Source organism: Leucoraja erinacea, chromosome 8 (genome assembly GCF_028641065.1).
Source record: "Leucoraja erinacea ecotype New England chromosome 8, Leri_hhj_1, whole genome shotgun sequence".
Classification (NCBI taxonomy): Eukaryota; Metazoa; Chordata; class Chondrichthyes; order Rajiformes; family Rajidae; genus Leucoraja; species Leucoraja erinaceus.
In genome coordinates, this window is record NC_073384.1 from 55153629 (window position 1) to 55170506 (window position 16878).

At 39.7% G+C, this 16878-nt stretch overlaps 1 protein-coding gene across 7 annotated transcripts in view; it reads left to right on the top strand.

The window, feature by feature from the left end:
- The window catches only part of LOC129699718 (estrogen-related receptor gamma), a 241510-nt gene that overhangs the window by 153690 nt on the left and 70942 nt on the right, over positions 1–16878 (top strand). The window lies entirely within an intron of this gene.

The following is a 16878-nucleotide window of genomic DNA, read 5'->3' on the forward strand; positions in this document are numbered from 1 at the left end:
GGAAAGGGAGAATAAAATCTAGCTGACAACTTGTATCAAGTTCTCTCACTTTTCATTGTACTATTTAAACGATTGTCCCTTTAAATGATCGCCCCCTGTTCAAGGAGCAACAGGCAAGGGCTATGGGAAGAACGTCACAAACCTGTATGAAAATACCTTCACATCTTGAAATGCTTCAAATAGAGTTTTCTCCCGCTGTTCGGCAGGTTTTGCATATTTGCACGGAGCTTTAAATATTGCAAGAGGTCAGATGCTCCGTTTGAAAGATGCAAGATGTACTGTATGACAACCTTGTATTCAAAGGGAAGAGGCTATTTAGTATGTTCATTTGAATGCTTTTTGCTGCACTTCTTTTGTTGTCAGAGCCTCCAGTGATATAGTAATTAACCTGCAGTAAAAATAAAACCCATGCGACTCCTGATTTCATTCCCACACAAAAAGCTTTTTTTTTAAAATAAATTTATTCCCTGGCTTTGTGGTCGCTATAAATTACAAAGATTAGAATGCTACAAATGATATTTTAATTGGCGAGACTGTGGCAAAAAGCAATATATTTTTGATCTGCTCGGAATGTGTATCTGTGCCTATGGTTAAGCTCTCTGGAGGAAATAGGCGATTACACTGGAGCAGTTTGTGCAGTATTATCTCTTTTACATTCACTCGCCTTGTATTAAATTGTCATTGTCCTAAACCAAGAAAGAAATGAATTGCAGCTTTCAATACTGCCAGACAGTGAAATATTTACCCTCTTGTGTCCCCAATCATACTTCACGCGTGTTTGATGGCGTGACTCTGACACCAACAATCTTGCCGGTTTGATGCTCACTTACAGCTTCTTCCTTTGCTTTCACCTCCCCGGACTTTACGCCACAGTAAAAAAAAGTGACGCGTCAGATTCCCAACATTACTTTCTCTGCTTTGTTTCCTTTGAAGTGCCTGTTTGTTCTTCAAGGGGGACTCATCTCAGATGGAAGCAAAATATAAATTCATAAAACGCCACATTAAAGGGTGGTGGAGCGGCCGGATTCAGATCTTGCCGGACAAAATGGCCTTCGCTTAAATGACCACTGTAGGCGTGAGCCAGGCGCAGTTGTTCATTGCAGTGGCTGCTTTACTGTACCCATATGGAGCTATGTAATTGGCTTCAGATTGTATTAGTCAGTAGAGCCTTACAGATCAGCACTGTCAGGTTTTAACATTAGTATGAATGACACCTGTCCAATCAATCATGTGGCCAGAGCTCTACAGATGGAATGGGTCTTGCCTGCTTAAAAATGCTACTAAATCATGGCACATACTTGTCTTATTTCATATTGTTATCCTTTCTGGAAATCAAGAGAAAATATTCACTCCACACTTATGGACAGCGCTCAGTCTTAAAGTGCGTGTATGGAGATGGGTGGGTGCTTTGTAGATAGCTGGCGTAATGGCAAGTGCTATAATTGGCTTTACTGTGTTAAACTAATCCCAGCAGGTTAGACAGATAAGAGATTTCAGAACAAGTATATGTCCAGTTTCACTTGAGGCCCAGAGCTGCGGCTGACCAATTGTCCAGTCTGCAAATTCTCAAGCAGATAAATTAAAGGGTAATTTTATACCCTCCTACTGCTCAGGGTTCATCTTACTAGTTAGTCTTTTCTTCGGTTATGCTGCCTCTTCATGCATTATTCTTTGGCTCGGAAATTACCTTTCTCTATTTTAAATATTCTTGTGCAGGATTTTAAAACGATGATCAGAAATTCTGAAATTAGCAATAACAACCAGTTTTTAATGTCCATTTCAAAAATATAAGTAAAGCATGCGTTAAATGGCTAACCGAGTAAAGGCTTCTGAGTTAATTAATTGTGGCTGCATTTCTATTTGTAATACTTTTTTATATCACGATGTGGCCTCAGATAACATAGAAAATGTTTTTAACTGTTGTAATTGTTCTGTTCTGCTACTCGGTAGAACGATGAGGGCTTTGAAATGTTGATATATTTTGAATAGGCACGAGCAGTCATTACTGGAGGCAGCTTGTTACCCAGTGTGAATAAAATGCCAAGTTTTACATCAGTGAAACTCAATGATTCATACTTTGGATTTCAAATCAAACAGCGGTAAGCCATGCTGTGGCATCTCAATGTTTAGATTTTTTCTCTCCTTGCGACAGTGTTGGATAATTCAACCGAGGAGACCTTAGTAAAATGACTACCTTTTCCCGAAGTCGATTTAGTGCAGCTATTTCATTTTCATTCAGGCTGCTTTAGGCAAGCAAGCAATCTAGAGGGTTAGTTTTTTCAATTTGTTACAGTAAGAATATTGAAGAACACATTTTTAAGCACTGGATTTATTTTTATACACCCTCAAAAAAGTTTAAAAGTTATTTCAAACAGTTAAAGGCTATTTTATTTTTAAAGATTTTTTTGGTAAAGATTTTGCATGTAAACCCCTTATCAGTTAGAGTAATTCAATAACGCCTCAGCTGGTTGCTGCTGCTGAACTCCAGGATAGTCCCTGGAGATTTTGTAATTAATATATGGACCTTTTTGTCAAGTTCTTTTTCTAAATTCCTCAGCTCCTGCTTGGTTAGGAAGCCAGAATTAAATTTTATATTGAGCAAATGTAATCTTCGATTCTAGCCACATTAGACTAGTCTATGGCTATATTTTGTTAGCACGTTTTAAAGGAACAAGAACCACTTCAGCGATCTTTATTCTCTTTAATCAGCATCATAAATTGCAATTTAGTCCCTTCTATGTGCCTCAAATTTGTCCTGACAGAATGATGCTGGTGTTCTAGAGCATGTCACCAAAACCCAATGCGCCGAGCACTGATAAAGGCAGACGCTAGTTAGCCCTGACAGAGTGCGGGAATGTTGCTATTCTGTGCCATAGGTTGCAACTTTCATCCTTGTGGACTACGGCAGGTCAACCCCTTATCTCTCTCCTTTTTCCCCCCGTTCCCCCCTTTTCCCCCCCCCCCCCCCCATTTTTCCTTTGTTTTTCCCCCCCCCCCCCCCCCCCCCCCCCATTTCTCCCTGTCCCCCCCCCCCCCCCCCCCCCCCCCCCCCCCCCCCCCCCCCCCCCCCCCCCCCCCCCCCCTCTTTTCCTTTGAGATTGAGGATAGTAAGTCAAACCAGGTGAGGTTGTTTGTGTGCATGATACTGGTCACTCCCTAAAACAAAACAGTTTGGTTAATATCTAGTCATCAGCTGGTGTGCACAATGCAAAAAACAGGCTCATTCCAGAAAACTGTTGGCAACCCAAACAGACCAAACCAAAGCTTGAAGTCGTCTTCCGCTGGGTTGGGTTTATTTTCTAAACAAAGAACAGGGTGCCGTCGAGAGCTCTGCACCCTTCCAGTTAATGAACACATAGTCCAAAAATTCTTCTTATTTTTTTTTGTTTCTGAATTGTTGTTTGAATCTTTCAAGTTTTCCACAGTGGTAAAGTTGTATTACCAAACCAAAGTGGACTTGAATTTATGAATTTGGTTGCCTGTATATGTTTTTTAAGGTGCTCTTTGTTCATTTGGATTGTAGACACCGTTCCCATTGCGAAGCTGTACTATAACTTACGTGTCAGGTAACTTTAAAAACCAAATGTTATAACAGAGGGGTGAATACCATGCGCATTGCAGTTCCAAATGGACATGAGCCTGGATTTTTGTAATGCCAAGATGGGACGTTGGAAGATTTAGCTCCTTTAAACCATTTCATATTGAATTATGTAATTGAAGCATACAGCATAGAGACAGCCCCTTTAGTCCAGTTTGTCCAAGTTGACCCAGTTGATGAGCCAAACTAGTCACACTTGCTTGGGCCTGCCTCATATCCCTCCAATCCTTTCCTATCTATGTACTGGTCTGAGTATCTTTTAAATGCCATAATTGTAGCCGCCTCTACCACTTCCTCTGGCAGCTCATTCCACGTACGGACCACAATCCATGTGAAAAGTTTGCCCCTAGGGTTCTTTTCAAATCGTTCCCCTCTCACCTCAAACATATGCCCTCAAGTTTTTTGACTCCCTTACCCTGGGAGAAAAAGCTGTGGCTGTTCACCTCATCTATACTCTTCATAATGTTATAAACCTCTACAAGATCATCGCACGGCACTTTTTTAAATATTGGGAACAAGTGGATGCTTTGGTTGACTCCCTCACCAGTACAACACTCAGAGAACAGCCTCCATTCAACCCAGCATGCAAAATGCAATTTGCAGCCTACAGTATAACTTTAGCCTAACCAGCTGTACTTCATATTTCACAGTCACTGATCTAAGACTGACAATTAAATACAACTTTTGAGAGAAAAAACTAAGGGAACCAGAGCACATCTATTTAAATTTGGAGGACAAAGTTATTTTTAAACAACGCTTCGAGATTCATAATAAGGAAGGGAATTAGATTACTATTGATGGGTGACTTACACCGTCTAAGACTTCACATTCTGTAGAGATATGTGAGAAAACAGAGGTACCAATTCAAGCATGTGCATATGAGTTTACTAAGGTGCAGCTAAATCTCAGTTTTGAGAAGTTGTGCCCATTTACAGGTGTTCACTGCCTCCATGTGTCTCTGCTCCCATCTTTCCCCCAGTAACTAGACCTTAAATCATTTTAGCCGGTGTTTAAATTTAAAGCCTATTTATTAAGGTTAGCTATCATTCTATTCCTGGAGATAATCATATTTTGTTACTCAGCCATCCCTTGACAAAATAGGACAGTATTGTAGGTCTTTTGTGAACACACGGTTTTCAAGACAAGGTGGACGATTCCATAAATAAGCTGCGGAATTTCAGATGAAAATTGGTTTCTGCTGGATTGATGCTAATATACCTGGAAGGAAGCTAGTTCGTGCTGAAGCATCCAGCGTCAGACAGGGCTGTGTGCCATCTGTCCCACCTGCTGCATAGTTAGTCCATCTGGTTATTCAGAATGTGCTTTGTGGGTTTTACCGGAGCAGCTTCAGTGCCAATAGGCAAGCAAGCAGAGTAAATTATTTAAGCAGCCAATGTAAACTGAAAGCTCTCACCCTGGATGCTGGGGATTGTGTTAAATGCTTGAAAGCTTCTATTTGCATATAGATTTAGATACTGTATATAGATCATAGAGGAGATAGCAACCAAATTATCTTTATCTAGATTGTTACAGGACATTTTTTCTTGTCTGTGCCAGGCAAGAATATGAATATTTCTGGAATGTTTTTGTTTGTGGTTTGCGAGGAAGATGAAGGTAAAATATTTGCAGGGTTGTAGCCCCTTTAGTAGAGCACTAAGCATTAGCAAATATGCTTGAACCTCTTTAGAACATCAAGACTACATTTTATTATTCCCTGTCATCAACTTACTTGCTAAGCAGTCTTTGCAAATCTGATATGGGATTTCAAATGAAAAAAACACAAATGGAAAACATAGAACTAAAAGAGGGGAATAAATCAAACAAGGATTTTAAAGACAGCAGATCTATCTAGCGCATTTGTTTGTTTTCCAGGTAGTGCGCAGAAAAATGCAAAGCAGAGTATTTGAAACACTTTAATTTTTTATTATTGGTTAAAAGATCTATTTTGAATTTCACCAAAAAACAGCTGTGTTTCCCATCAATTTGAATGGATATTTATTGTTGAAAGCTAACCAGGTAAGGCATGGCGGTCATTTAGTTTTATCAATTATAATATCAGCCACATAAAATAACACTACCTCTGAATACTTTAACAAAAACTACTTTTGATATTTTTATTACTTTGCAGGACGGAGGAAGATAGAAACTTTACCTTTTAAGAGATAAGGATGTCAAAGTTCTTGTCCTGACTCACTTACAAAATAATTTCAAACCAAGAGAGTGCATGTAAAGTTACATTTCTGCATAACTTTTACTAAACTTCCATGGATTTTTAAAGACACATTGAATTGTCGGCAGTATCAGTCTTGTAATGGGATCCAAGAATGCAAACTGTCCGATCTCTGAGACTTGCTTATTTTGGACCTGAAATTTGTAGAGCGAATCACCAATAAGTTTAATATTTCTGATATAGGTAGAGAGTTGATGCTTCAACTGACCCCTCAAAAGGAGAAACTGATAATCCCTTGAGAAAGCACCAACCGTTTGTTCTTGAATGTTGTTTCTCAGAGGTTGGTTACCCCGTTGAGGAAAATTAAAAACTGCTTTAGGATGACTAAAAACTGCCCAAGCTAATATGAGGCTGCCACAATTCAGGGGTAGATTGTGAATTCAGAGATCTCTTTATTTTTCATACTAGTAGAGAGCATAATGTCGATACTCCGCTTCAAGCCAAATTAAAATATGTTGTGCCACTGTAATGGAACCTTACACACCACTAGAGGCTGCTAGCTCATTTTTGTGTCACTAACTAGTAATGACTTAATTGGAACACCCATCACGGCTTGTTGGTCAAGTTTGCTGGGCTGAGATGCCCAGTGGGTCACATGTCCATAGGATCTGGCTTCATTCAGCACCATGCTCAAGTTGCCATTCTTCATTCAGAAGCCTAAGTGTGGTGGGCTAATTAACCACGAGAGGCGACACACTCATCCAAATCTGGACCTTACTGACACCACAATTGTTCCAGTTCCTCAGTTGCATCCACATCAACATTTTGCCTCTTAGCCTTAAATAACCAAGACCAATTGCCTTGTCGCAGATACTGTTCTGGTAGAAAACAATGAATGCAAGTAGTTTAGGAGATTATAATTCAAGCATTAACTGAAAAATAAAACGTGAAATGCTATAAAACGATGTATGCAGATTTTCTAAGGTTCAACGAAACATCTGAATGGATTCATGAATATTCATAAAAATGGGGAACAATGCTTGTACAATAATTCTCCGTGTAAGCTGATCAAAGGGGAGAAATGTTAGTTTAAGTGCTCGGTTCAAATGTTCCTCGAGAACAATCTGCCATATCGTTATCGTTAAAACCAATTTGACCGTATTGTTATTTTACGGTTGTAACAATTGGCACGCAGTGTAGTTTGGGAGTGTAGAGCACACTCTATCAACGGATTGAACCATCTAATACACAGATGAACCATTAACATCTGCAAGAGAAAACATAGATTCATACTCGTGCAAAGAGACTTCATCCTCCACATGAACCTTGCCCTTTGCGATACTGCCAAAGCTGCTGTTTGCTTGCAGGTACTTTCATAATTTTTACTGTATTTTCTGTATTAATTTTTTTAATATTTAGGACCAACAGTTGTGCCAATCCTGCCAGGGAAGAGAGTATATTAGCCCTTGGCTCATGGAAATGGAGTCTCTTTAAATTAACTCCTTTTTGTATGCACATAAGTTCAGAATATCAATTAGTTGTCATGATATGGAAATAAAATCAGCTCGTCTTCAATGAAGGGTTATGGTGCCTTATTGCCATGCAGACCAGCTGTTAAAGAAGCAGTCCTTGATTGGCTTCTCCCTTAGGTTTGTTCCCGTCAAACCTATTAAGATCAATTCAGTTGAAAAGTCCTGCTGTGGTCAGTACAGTGTTGTGCATATTTTAGTGACACAAGGTAATATCTACATCACCCATGATCTACTATAATTCACTATATATTCAGCAATCTATCCTACTCGCATCTGAAGGCATTCTTCAATTCTGAAGTGGGTTAATATCGCCTCTGGTCAGCAGAAAAGTCCATCTGTTTTATAAAAAAAAATAGGAAGATATTCGGCCTAGCTGATAGATGGGTTAAATCAACTGATTTAACTGATTTCCCACCAGAGGTGATATTTTATTTATGATAAAATGCTTGGAAAGTGATTAATTTGTCAAGGGAATGTCTTGTTACTGTAAATTTACTGAAACTGTAATAAGTGTATTGCTGCTACCCAGATGGTGGAACAAAGAGGCAGTTACTAATGAAGAGACAGAGATTCACTAAATGTTCTAACACAAGTTCATTTTTCAGAAAGCATTTTGCTTTACCAGATAAATATAGAATTGTGAATTAGCATTTATAACAGGTCCATGAAGTGCAGCCGTGGCTGCTTGTTTTCTTAGCTTGAGCAAGTTCATTCTGCTGTCATTTCTCAAGGTTTCATCTGGCCTCATAAATGGGTAGCACAGTGGCACAGGTACCAGAACCCAGCTGCCTCCCAGCTCCAGCAGCCCAGCTTCAGTCCCGACCTCTGTGGCTGTCTGTGTGGAGTTTGCACATCCTTTGCGGGCCTACATGGGCTGACCCTGGTTTTTCTCCCACATCTCAGAGATGTACAGGTTGATAGGTTAATTGGCCAGTGTAAATTGCCAGCAGGGATTGGAGGACAGCTCTATGATCCAACATGGACTCAGCAGACTAAAATGGTTTACTTTTATACCCTATAGAAATATGGAAGTGAAGAATTGTGCCTGTATAATTGCTTCTAACCCGTTGCTTTGAATAACTCGTATGCAGTCAGTGGCAGGGGAGGGAGCAGACCACGAGGTTATATGTAGACTGCGCAGTAAATATATAAACATTTTGACATTTTTTTTTTTTTAAACTGTCTGCCGTGGAGGGAGTGTACATTTATTTTGTTTGGACTGCAGGTCCTCCCCAGACAGGTTACAAGAGGTTTCCGTTCCTGAAAACTGTTTGTGACTCAAGGAATTTATATGTTGCATATGTGGCTTCCCAGCAATATATATTTAAATAGAAACAAATGCCAAACAAGGGTTAAACCAGGGCGTTTAACTCAGCTATTCAGATATTGCTGCAAACTGAGTTCTCACACAGCAGATGATGCTTGCAGCCCTGCAGTACCCGGCAGATCCATGCCGTCGGTCTGTCAAACACTCGATCGCATCTATGAGCTGTACATAAGTCCAGCGTCCGTTACCTGGTGAGAATTTGTACATTATTCTAGGGTTTCTCATTCCACCAATTGTACATTTTTAAGTGAGTGTAAAGTAACAATTGGAATTGTTGATAAGGAGAAAGAAAGAAAAATGCCTTCCGTCCTCGAGACCAAAGCAGTTCACAACTCGGATGTTTTAAGCACAACCACTGTGTAATATAGTCAAACAGATCAAGCAACTTGCATATAACAGGTCCCTACATGGGGTGTCACCTCTTGGTGAGCTGATGCTGTGAGAAAGATTTGTAAACTTCAGTTCATACATTTTTTACCCCAAACTTTTATATGTTAAAGGCATTTTATTTTTTAAATAACTGACTGCTGAACCATTCCAGGTTACCCACCAGGCTTCCACTTCCCAATTTTTCATGGCCAACTGCATTCAGTTTTCTTCCTGCTTTTTTTCCCCATCTTCATGTTAACATGTTCTGTTGAATAAGACTCAACAACCAACATGTGCTGTAGTTCTACCAAATCACAGACAACCACAGGGACAAACAGAATCGAAATAATCGAGGTACCCGCACAAAGAAAATTAAAAGAGTAATTTTTTACCAAAATGTGTAAAGGACTTTTGTGCTTGAGGATGAAAAGGCCATATAACTACGAATTTGTGATCGTGTTTTAAATATGCTGCAATCTAATATTAATCTATTAAACGCAACATGAAAAATTTAGTTAGGATCTTAAAAAATGGAATGCAATTACAGGAGTCCTATTTCGCACAGTTAAATTAATGTGTATTAAAATAAAAAATGTAAATAGCTGATAAGTTGACTGCATTTTTATACACCTTACAATCAATAAGATTAAAAAGATTGCATCATATTGGCACAATTTTAAAGTATGATCTATTTAAAATTTATAGTTAAAATAATACTGGAAATATGGGGAAAAATAAAAAAATCAGCTAGCAATAATAGTGATTAAAAAGAAGTGTATTACAATACAAGCTCACAGTAAGGAATACCCATTGCTGCACTTGATTAACAGTAAAAAGTGTATCTTTTGTAACGTGCTCATTGTTGCCTGATTTCCATTGTTTATATAACCCAGAATCAGAAATATAGATTGACTAATTGCTCTTCCAACCTCCCGTAAGTTGTTGCTGTTGACCATCATTGAGTCTTAAAAATATATAATTCTGTTTGATTTTTGGACAACTGTTCCCCAATTACAATCACTTTTTTAAAAAAAGCTTGAGGAACTTTAGCACAGTCGGGCAACATGAACAAATAGTTTCCTTGGGATACAAGATGGGAATCAGTTTGGTTGATGCAGTAATATAAGGCTCTACAGAGCGGCACAGTGACACAGCGGTAGAGTTACTGCTTTACAGTGCTTTCAGCGGCAGAGATCCGGGTTCAATCTTGACTAAAGGTGCTGTCTGTACTGAGTTTGTACGTTCTCCCCGTGACTGCTCCGAGATCTTCAGTTTCCTCCCACACTCCAAAGACGTACAGGTTTGCAGGTTAATATGGCTTTGTATAAATTTAAATTGTCCCAGTATGTGTAGGATAGTGTTAATGTGCGGGGATCGCTGGTCGGTGCGGACTCGGTGGGCCAAAGGGCCTGTTTCTGCGCTGTATCTGTAAAACAAATAAAAACTAAATGTCTGCTCATGGTGAATGAACCCAATGTAGTCTCTTTCGCCCTTTCATCAGATGGTCAATCTGTAGCACGCACTGCGTTGGAAGGAAACACAAGAACGTTTATGAAATTGTTGGAGACTAACTCCATGGGTCATACTTGTACTGGAATCTTGTATTAATATGGAACATATTTCTTCTTACATACAGACATTTTTAGAAGTGGCAGAGGTAGAATCCAACAGCCCATGAAATGGCTGCAGAGTTAGAGATGTATGATTAACCCTTGCCTGTTCAGTGGAAGGCAGCCAGCACGCCAGCTTTTTTGCCGCTTGCTCATTTCTGTGATTTCTCCCTCCAGCTAGTGCCAGTCGTGCTGTTCATTTGCTATTCCTTCAGCGGAGCCCAAACCTGCGAGTGGCTAACACCAATTAAAGCCGGCCTGCACTGCTTACAGGCAGCACCGGAGAAATGGGACGGACGGGTGTGGGTGGGCATTCCACAATCAATCCGACTTAGGACACCCAGGAGAAAATGGACCAATTTTCAGATTTAGTAAGCAAAGGCTTTGATGGAGAAGATAGGAAGCAAGAGGAATATTTTGAACTCATAGTTGAGCCAGGAGAGCAACCAGGTCCACATCAGAAGGTAAGGGAACAAATAACCCTGAGGTCAATGCTGGGATCCTCTGTGAGGAATCTAGAAAACGTGTGATTAAAAAGCTCAGTGAACACGCTAATTGTGAAGGTCAGGAAGCACATCTTTAGTGGTATATCTGTCTTAGGTTCAGATATTTAACAATTTACTGTAACTCCTCTACAATCAGGACTGAAAGCTAACATACGTAGGCTCAAATACTTAGCACCACTGAAAGCCTCGTATGCACAAGTCATTCATAATGGCAGCATTTTAATCAGCATATTGCACCACACTTGCTGATACACAACCCTCTCTCTTGCGGGTAAAGATGGCGGACACCCAGATACAGCAGACTTTGCATATTCCCCCAGGCATTAGATAGTGATCACCATCATGAGATGTTCATACCTGTGACCACAGGAGGACTGAAGCCACCATTGGTGCTGATGTTCTCATTCTCACCATCCAACCCCTGCCTCAACATTCCTTTCTGATTTATAAGCTGCAAACCTCTTACATTCTCTCGCTTCTCGCTCCACTACCTTGTCCCTGGGCTTTTTTAGATTTCAGATACCCAAAGTGAGGCTGAGCGTAAAAGTGCAGTGTTGTTGGTGATACACTATCACAACGTTTCACACTCACAGCCTCCAGCTCTCAAACTGTATAGTTTCAGCACACGTGGCTTGAAGTCGGGCCAGGAGAGTAGGTAGCACTGGGGAACATAATGCATTGGAATGTAGAAACAAAGACCTACAGATGATGGGTTATACCAAGGATAGACACAAACTGCTGGAGTAATGCAGCATTTACGGAGAAAAAGGGTCGGTGATGTCCCGATCCGAAACGTCATCTATCCTTTTTCGCAGGAGAGGCTGCCTGACCCGCTGCGTTACTCCAACAGTTTGAGTCTACAATGCATTGGAAGATAGGACCAGGAGAGGCCATTTGGACCCTCAAGTTTGCCCTGCCATTCAATATGATCATGGCTGATCTGCCCCAGCATTCATCCCCTCTTGATTTATTTGACTACAGAGACCTCTCAGTAGGCATTTGGGAGACTGACCTGAGACCTGGCATTTAATGTCAATGAGCATGTAGGAATCCAGTACCAAACAGCACATTTTTGGATCAATTCTCATGTCTGGGAATAGTAACTAACTCCCCTCAAAATATTGGCCATGAATTAACAATGAAGTCCAACTTACACGTTTTAGTGAAGGGTGAGGATGTGCATGCACTATGCCATTTAGTACAAATGTTACGTGCCATTAACATTAAAGATGCTGTTCCTGGCACCATAATATCCATCTATAGTGGTGCAGCAGTAGAGCTGCTGCCTCAGAGTGCCAGAAATCTAGGTTTGTTCCTGACCTCAGGTGCTGTCTGTGTAGAGTTTGCACGTTTTCCCTGTGGCCGTGTGGGTTTCCTCCGAATGCTCTAGTTTCCTCCCACATCCCAAAGACGTGCGGGTTTGTAGGTTAATTGGTTTTTGTAAATTGCTCCTCGTGGGTAGAGAGTGGATGTGAAAGTGGGATAACATTCAACTAGTGTGTTCAATGGGCATCGTGGACTCGGTGGCCCAAAGGGCTTGTTTCCATGCTGGATCATTCAATCAAACAAAATTACCTTAGACGATGTCTACTTCAAGACATCTTTCCGTGCCGTAATCTGAGCACTTGTTAGTAAACATAGAAACATAGAAATTAGGTGCAGGAGTAGGCCATTCGGCCCTTCGAGCCTGCACCGCCATTCAATATGATCATGGCTGATCATCCAACTCAGTATCCCGTACCTGCCTTCTCTCCATACCCCCTGATCCCCTTAGCCACAAGGGCCACATCTAACTCCCTCTTAAATATAGCCAATGAACTGGCCTCAACTACCCTCTGTGGCAGAGAGTTCCAGAGATTCACCACTCTCTGTGTGAAAAAAGTTCTTCTCATTCTCATAGTAGTTTAATGTTCATAAACAGTGATGACCTTTGCTGATCAAACCCTACCTCGCCCACATGATCTGGATGCTGCCATTTCTCCTTATGCTCTGTCACTTCATTTCAGCAGCTCAGAGGATGCAATGGGTCATGCTAGAAGTTAAGAGAACTGGATGTGATGAATTAGCTGTGGGCTGAACCTTGTGCAAAATGGTATAACATCAGGACTCGGGTTAAAGGCTGCACGCCGTATACAGGACTTATACATGCACATTAAGCTGTTTCATCCAGGGTTATAATGAAGTACAGATATAATGTATGTTGTTACTCCGAGCTGAACAAATCCAGCTGTAGGTAATGCAGTAACATTACCGTATCAGTCTTTTATGGTCAAATTTAAAGTTTCTATTTGGAATCTTCTCTAGATTACTCACCGACTTAGAATCTATGGTTTGCATTTTTTGTTCTGAAGTAAATATACAATCATTCAAATGTGATCTTGGACCACTGACTTTAGCAAATGGCCTTCTTCACATTTAAGATGCTTTACAGATGGGAGTCACAGCAGCCTGCTCAGCCACAACTATCTCTGTAGGTTGATAGATGGGTATAAATCTCAACAATCCTTTCCTGACAACCAATTTATAGAATCTGATCTGGTTAAAGACATGACTTTCATACCCGAAGCCAGAGGAAACTGGCTTCTATTTTTTTTTAAACGGTCTCGTTATATTTAATCAAGATCTACCTCTTAATGATATAGGTTTTAATTACAATTTTGTTTCAGCTCACTGTGACTCCTTGTAAATGTATATATATTTTTTACAGATCTAGGTTCCCTCCCAACTACATTTCCACTCCCCCACCACCCCCCCCCCCCCCCCCCCCCCCCCGACCCTCCCCACCCACCCCCCCCCCTCCCCACCAACCCACGCAACTTCATTAGCAGCTGTGATGGTTCTTAGACTGACTGACATCTTTATTACTAAATCCAAGTGTATAAAATCACCTTGTCACAGTGTCATCATAAAAAAAAGCAAAGGTGGTTACTGTGGAGTATCTGAAACGAAAGCTGGGACAATCAGTGTGTAAAGTCAGTTTCTTAATGGCAGTAAAATCAAATGTGCCAACAACTCCATGACTCCCCGCTGTGAGCTGACAGCATGGTGCAAGACGTTAAGGCTAAACATTCAGTTAAACAGTGATTGTGATGAAATGCCATTCTGTGCTTAGCAAAAGAACCGAACAGGTGTAGCGTGTGGGCCTTTTTTTTGTTGAAAACTGCAGGAGCATCACAGTGAAAACATATTCTGTGCATTTTATTTTCAAGGTAAGTGCAAGCCTAGTGCAAATAAATGTTTGCACCAAGCTGTGCAATAAGTCGTATGCACATTTATTAAAATCTGCTGCATGATTGCGGTATATTTTAGGTCCAATTTTTTTTTCTCAAAATTTGTGAATAAGGATTTACTTGAATTGAATGGGAATGTATTTCTTATGAGTTTTTTTTTTCAAAGTCTGTTTTCCCAGACAACAATTGATTTCTATGTATCCTAATCAGTGCACAATCTCTGTTTAATGAGGATAATAGGACATAGGGCATAATTTCATTTTTATTGGAATATATCCCTTGCATTATATTTAGTCCTGTAATGAGCATCAATGCTTTGGAAGTAATCTGCGTAATAAAATAATGACAGAGAAGGCAACGTTAAAATATCACCACCAATGTAAAGGAGCACTTTCCTGACTTATTTTGCTGATACAAATATGAATGTTAATAGGTGTAAGTAAGCTAACTGCCATGACAGGGTTTTCTTTAGGCATACCGCTACTGTACATACCACTCCGACATTTAGCCTTCCTGTAAACGTTATGTCCTCTGTTCTCAGAATTTAACTATTTATCTCCCTCAGTTTCCTTGTCATCGTAAAATCAGCAGCCTCGATTGTTGGCAGCATTTTGCTATATCTCTCCCACCAACCTTCTCCTTTCAAATTTCCTCAGATTTGGAAGAAATTCTCGACCTGAGCCACCAGCCCATTTGTAAAAACTGAAGGTCACAAATTTGGGATCATAGGTGTCTGTTTTGGAATTATGGTGAGATTACTAAGCGTTGAGGCTGCAGGTAGATAGAGCAACTTAATTAGTGACCAACCATAGTGGAAATATTTGAATAGTTACTTCATGAACATTGTTCCTTGCTCTATTTCATTGATTTATTTCATTTGGGTGCCTCTCGAGTCAGTGCTGAGATTTTGAAACTGTGACCAATGTGTTTTAATATCAGAAGGTTAGATTTCATACTCTTCAAGTTCTGTAAAAGAAAAATAAGGTGAGATTAACTGTGGCATGAAAGATGAATAAGGCAATATATTATTGCATGGGGGAAGTGAAAAACATATTTTTTTGGTTAGAAACTTTGATTTTTTATTTCCCATGCAATAAATTTGCAGTGTACCCTTTCCCACGTTGTTTAAAAAAAGATATAAAAATGCAGTTACATTTATAGAAGTTACAACACAACTGATTTGTATAATTGAACATGGCTGCATTCTGCAAACTGGCAGGTGTAATAGATAAAGACGTGAACTTTATTGTAAGTGATGGGTAACAGGCTGACCATTTGATATCTTTCGATCAACTGAAAGAAGTTGCATAATTGAGTTACAGCAAAAATGGAGGAGGAGGGACACTTAGTGAAAAGGGAAAAGAGATACCCGTAAATATATCAGGATTCATAAAATTCAAGAAGCAATGGAATTTTACAACAGTTACTTAATCAAATCGCCTTGGCTTATATTAGATTTAGTGAGGATATTGACAAGAGTGTTTTAAGCAATGTTTCAATTTGCTATTCTTTATAGTCGGCTCAATTAAAGTTTTTCCTGCAGTTCTTCCATCCTTTTATATAATAACATTATTATTGAAGAAATTGTATCACTGCATTGTTTGACTGTGTGTAATCAAAAGTGAAAATAACACCACAGCCACGATACCAGCCCAGCATTAAAAAGTGTTTAAATTATTTATCTTCTCTGGTGTGCTGCATGATTTAACACAAATATATAGATTGTTGCAGTTTTATGCGTATTGAGGATAACCTATGCATAAAGCATCATAAAGAATTTACAATATTTTAATTAACGTATGAGCAGAAATAAATTTAAACTAAAATAAAAATGCAAGTAAATTGAAATAGGTTGATAATTTTGCTCAAATAATTGCTCTCATACCGAATAAGCAGAATGCATATCTTGGCAAACACCAAGGTTGAAGGGACCTTGTCTTTCATGCAAAGTACCTTCAGTGTGCATTTGACCCTTTTAAAATTTATCCTTTTCAGACAATGTGTTAGCTCCATTATAACAAATGTAATTTGCTTTATTGTTGTATTTCAATGGCCACTTTCTTGCCAGGAGAGTAAAATACTGCTATTGGGAGGATTGTGTGACATACAGTGCCCTCCATAATGTTTGGGACAAAGACCCATCATTTATTTATTCGCCTCTGTACTCCACAATTTGAGATTTGTAATAGAAAAAATCACATCTGGTTAAAGTGCACATTGTCAGATTTTCATAAAGACCATTTTTATATGTTTTGGTTTCACCATGTAGAAATTACAGCTGTGTTTATACATAGTCCCCCCCATTTCAGGGCACCATAATGTGTGGGACAAATGGCTTCACAGGTGTTAGTCGTTGCCCAGGTGTGTTTAATTGCCTCCTTAATGCAGGTATAAGAGAGCTCTCAGCACCTAGTCTTTCCTCCAATCTTTCCATCATCTTTGGAAACTTTTATTGCTGTTTATCAACATGAGGACCAAAGTTGTGCCAATGAAAGTCAAAGAAGCCATTAAGACTGAGAAACAAGAATAAAACTGT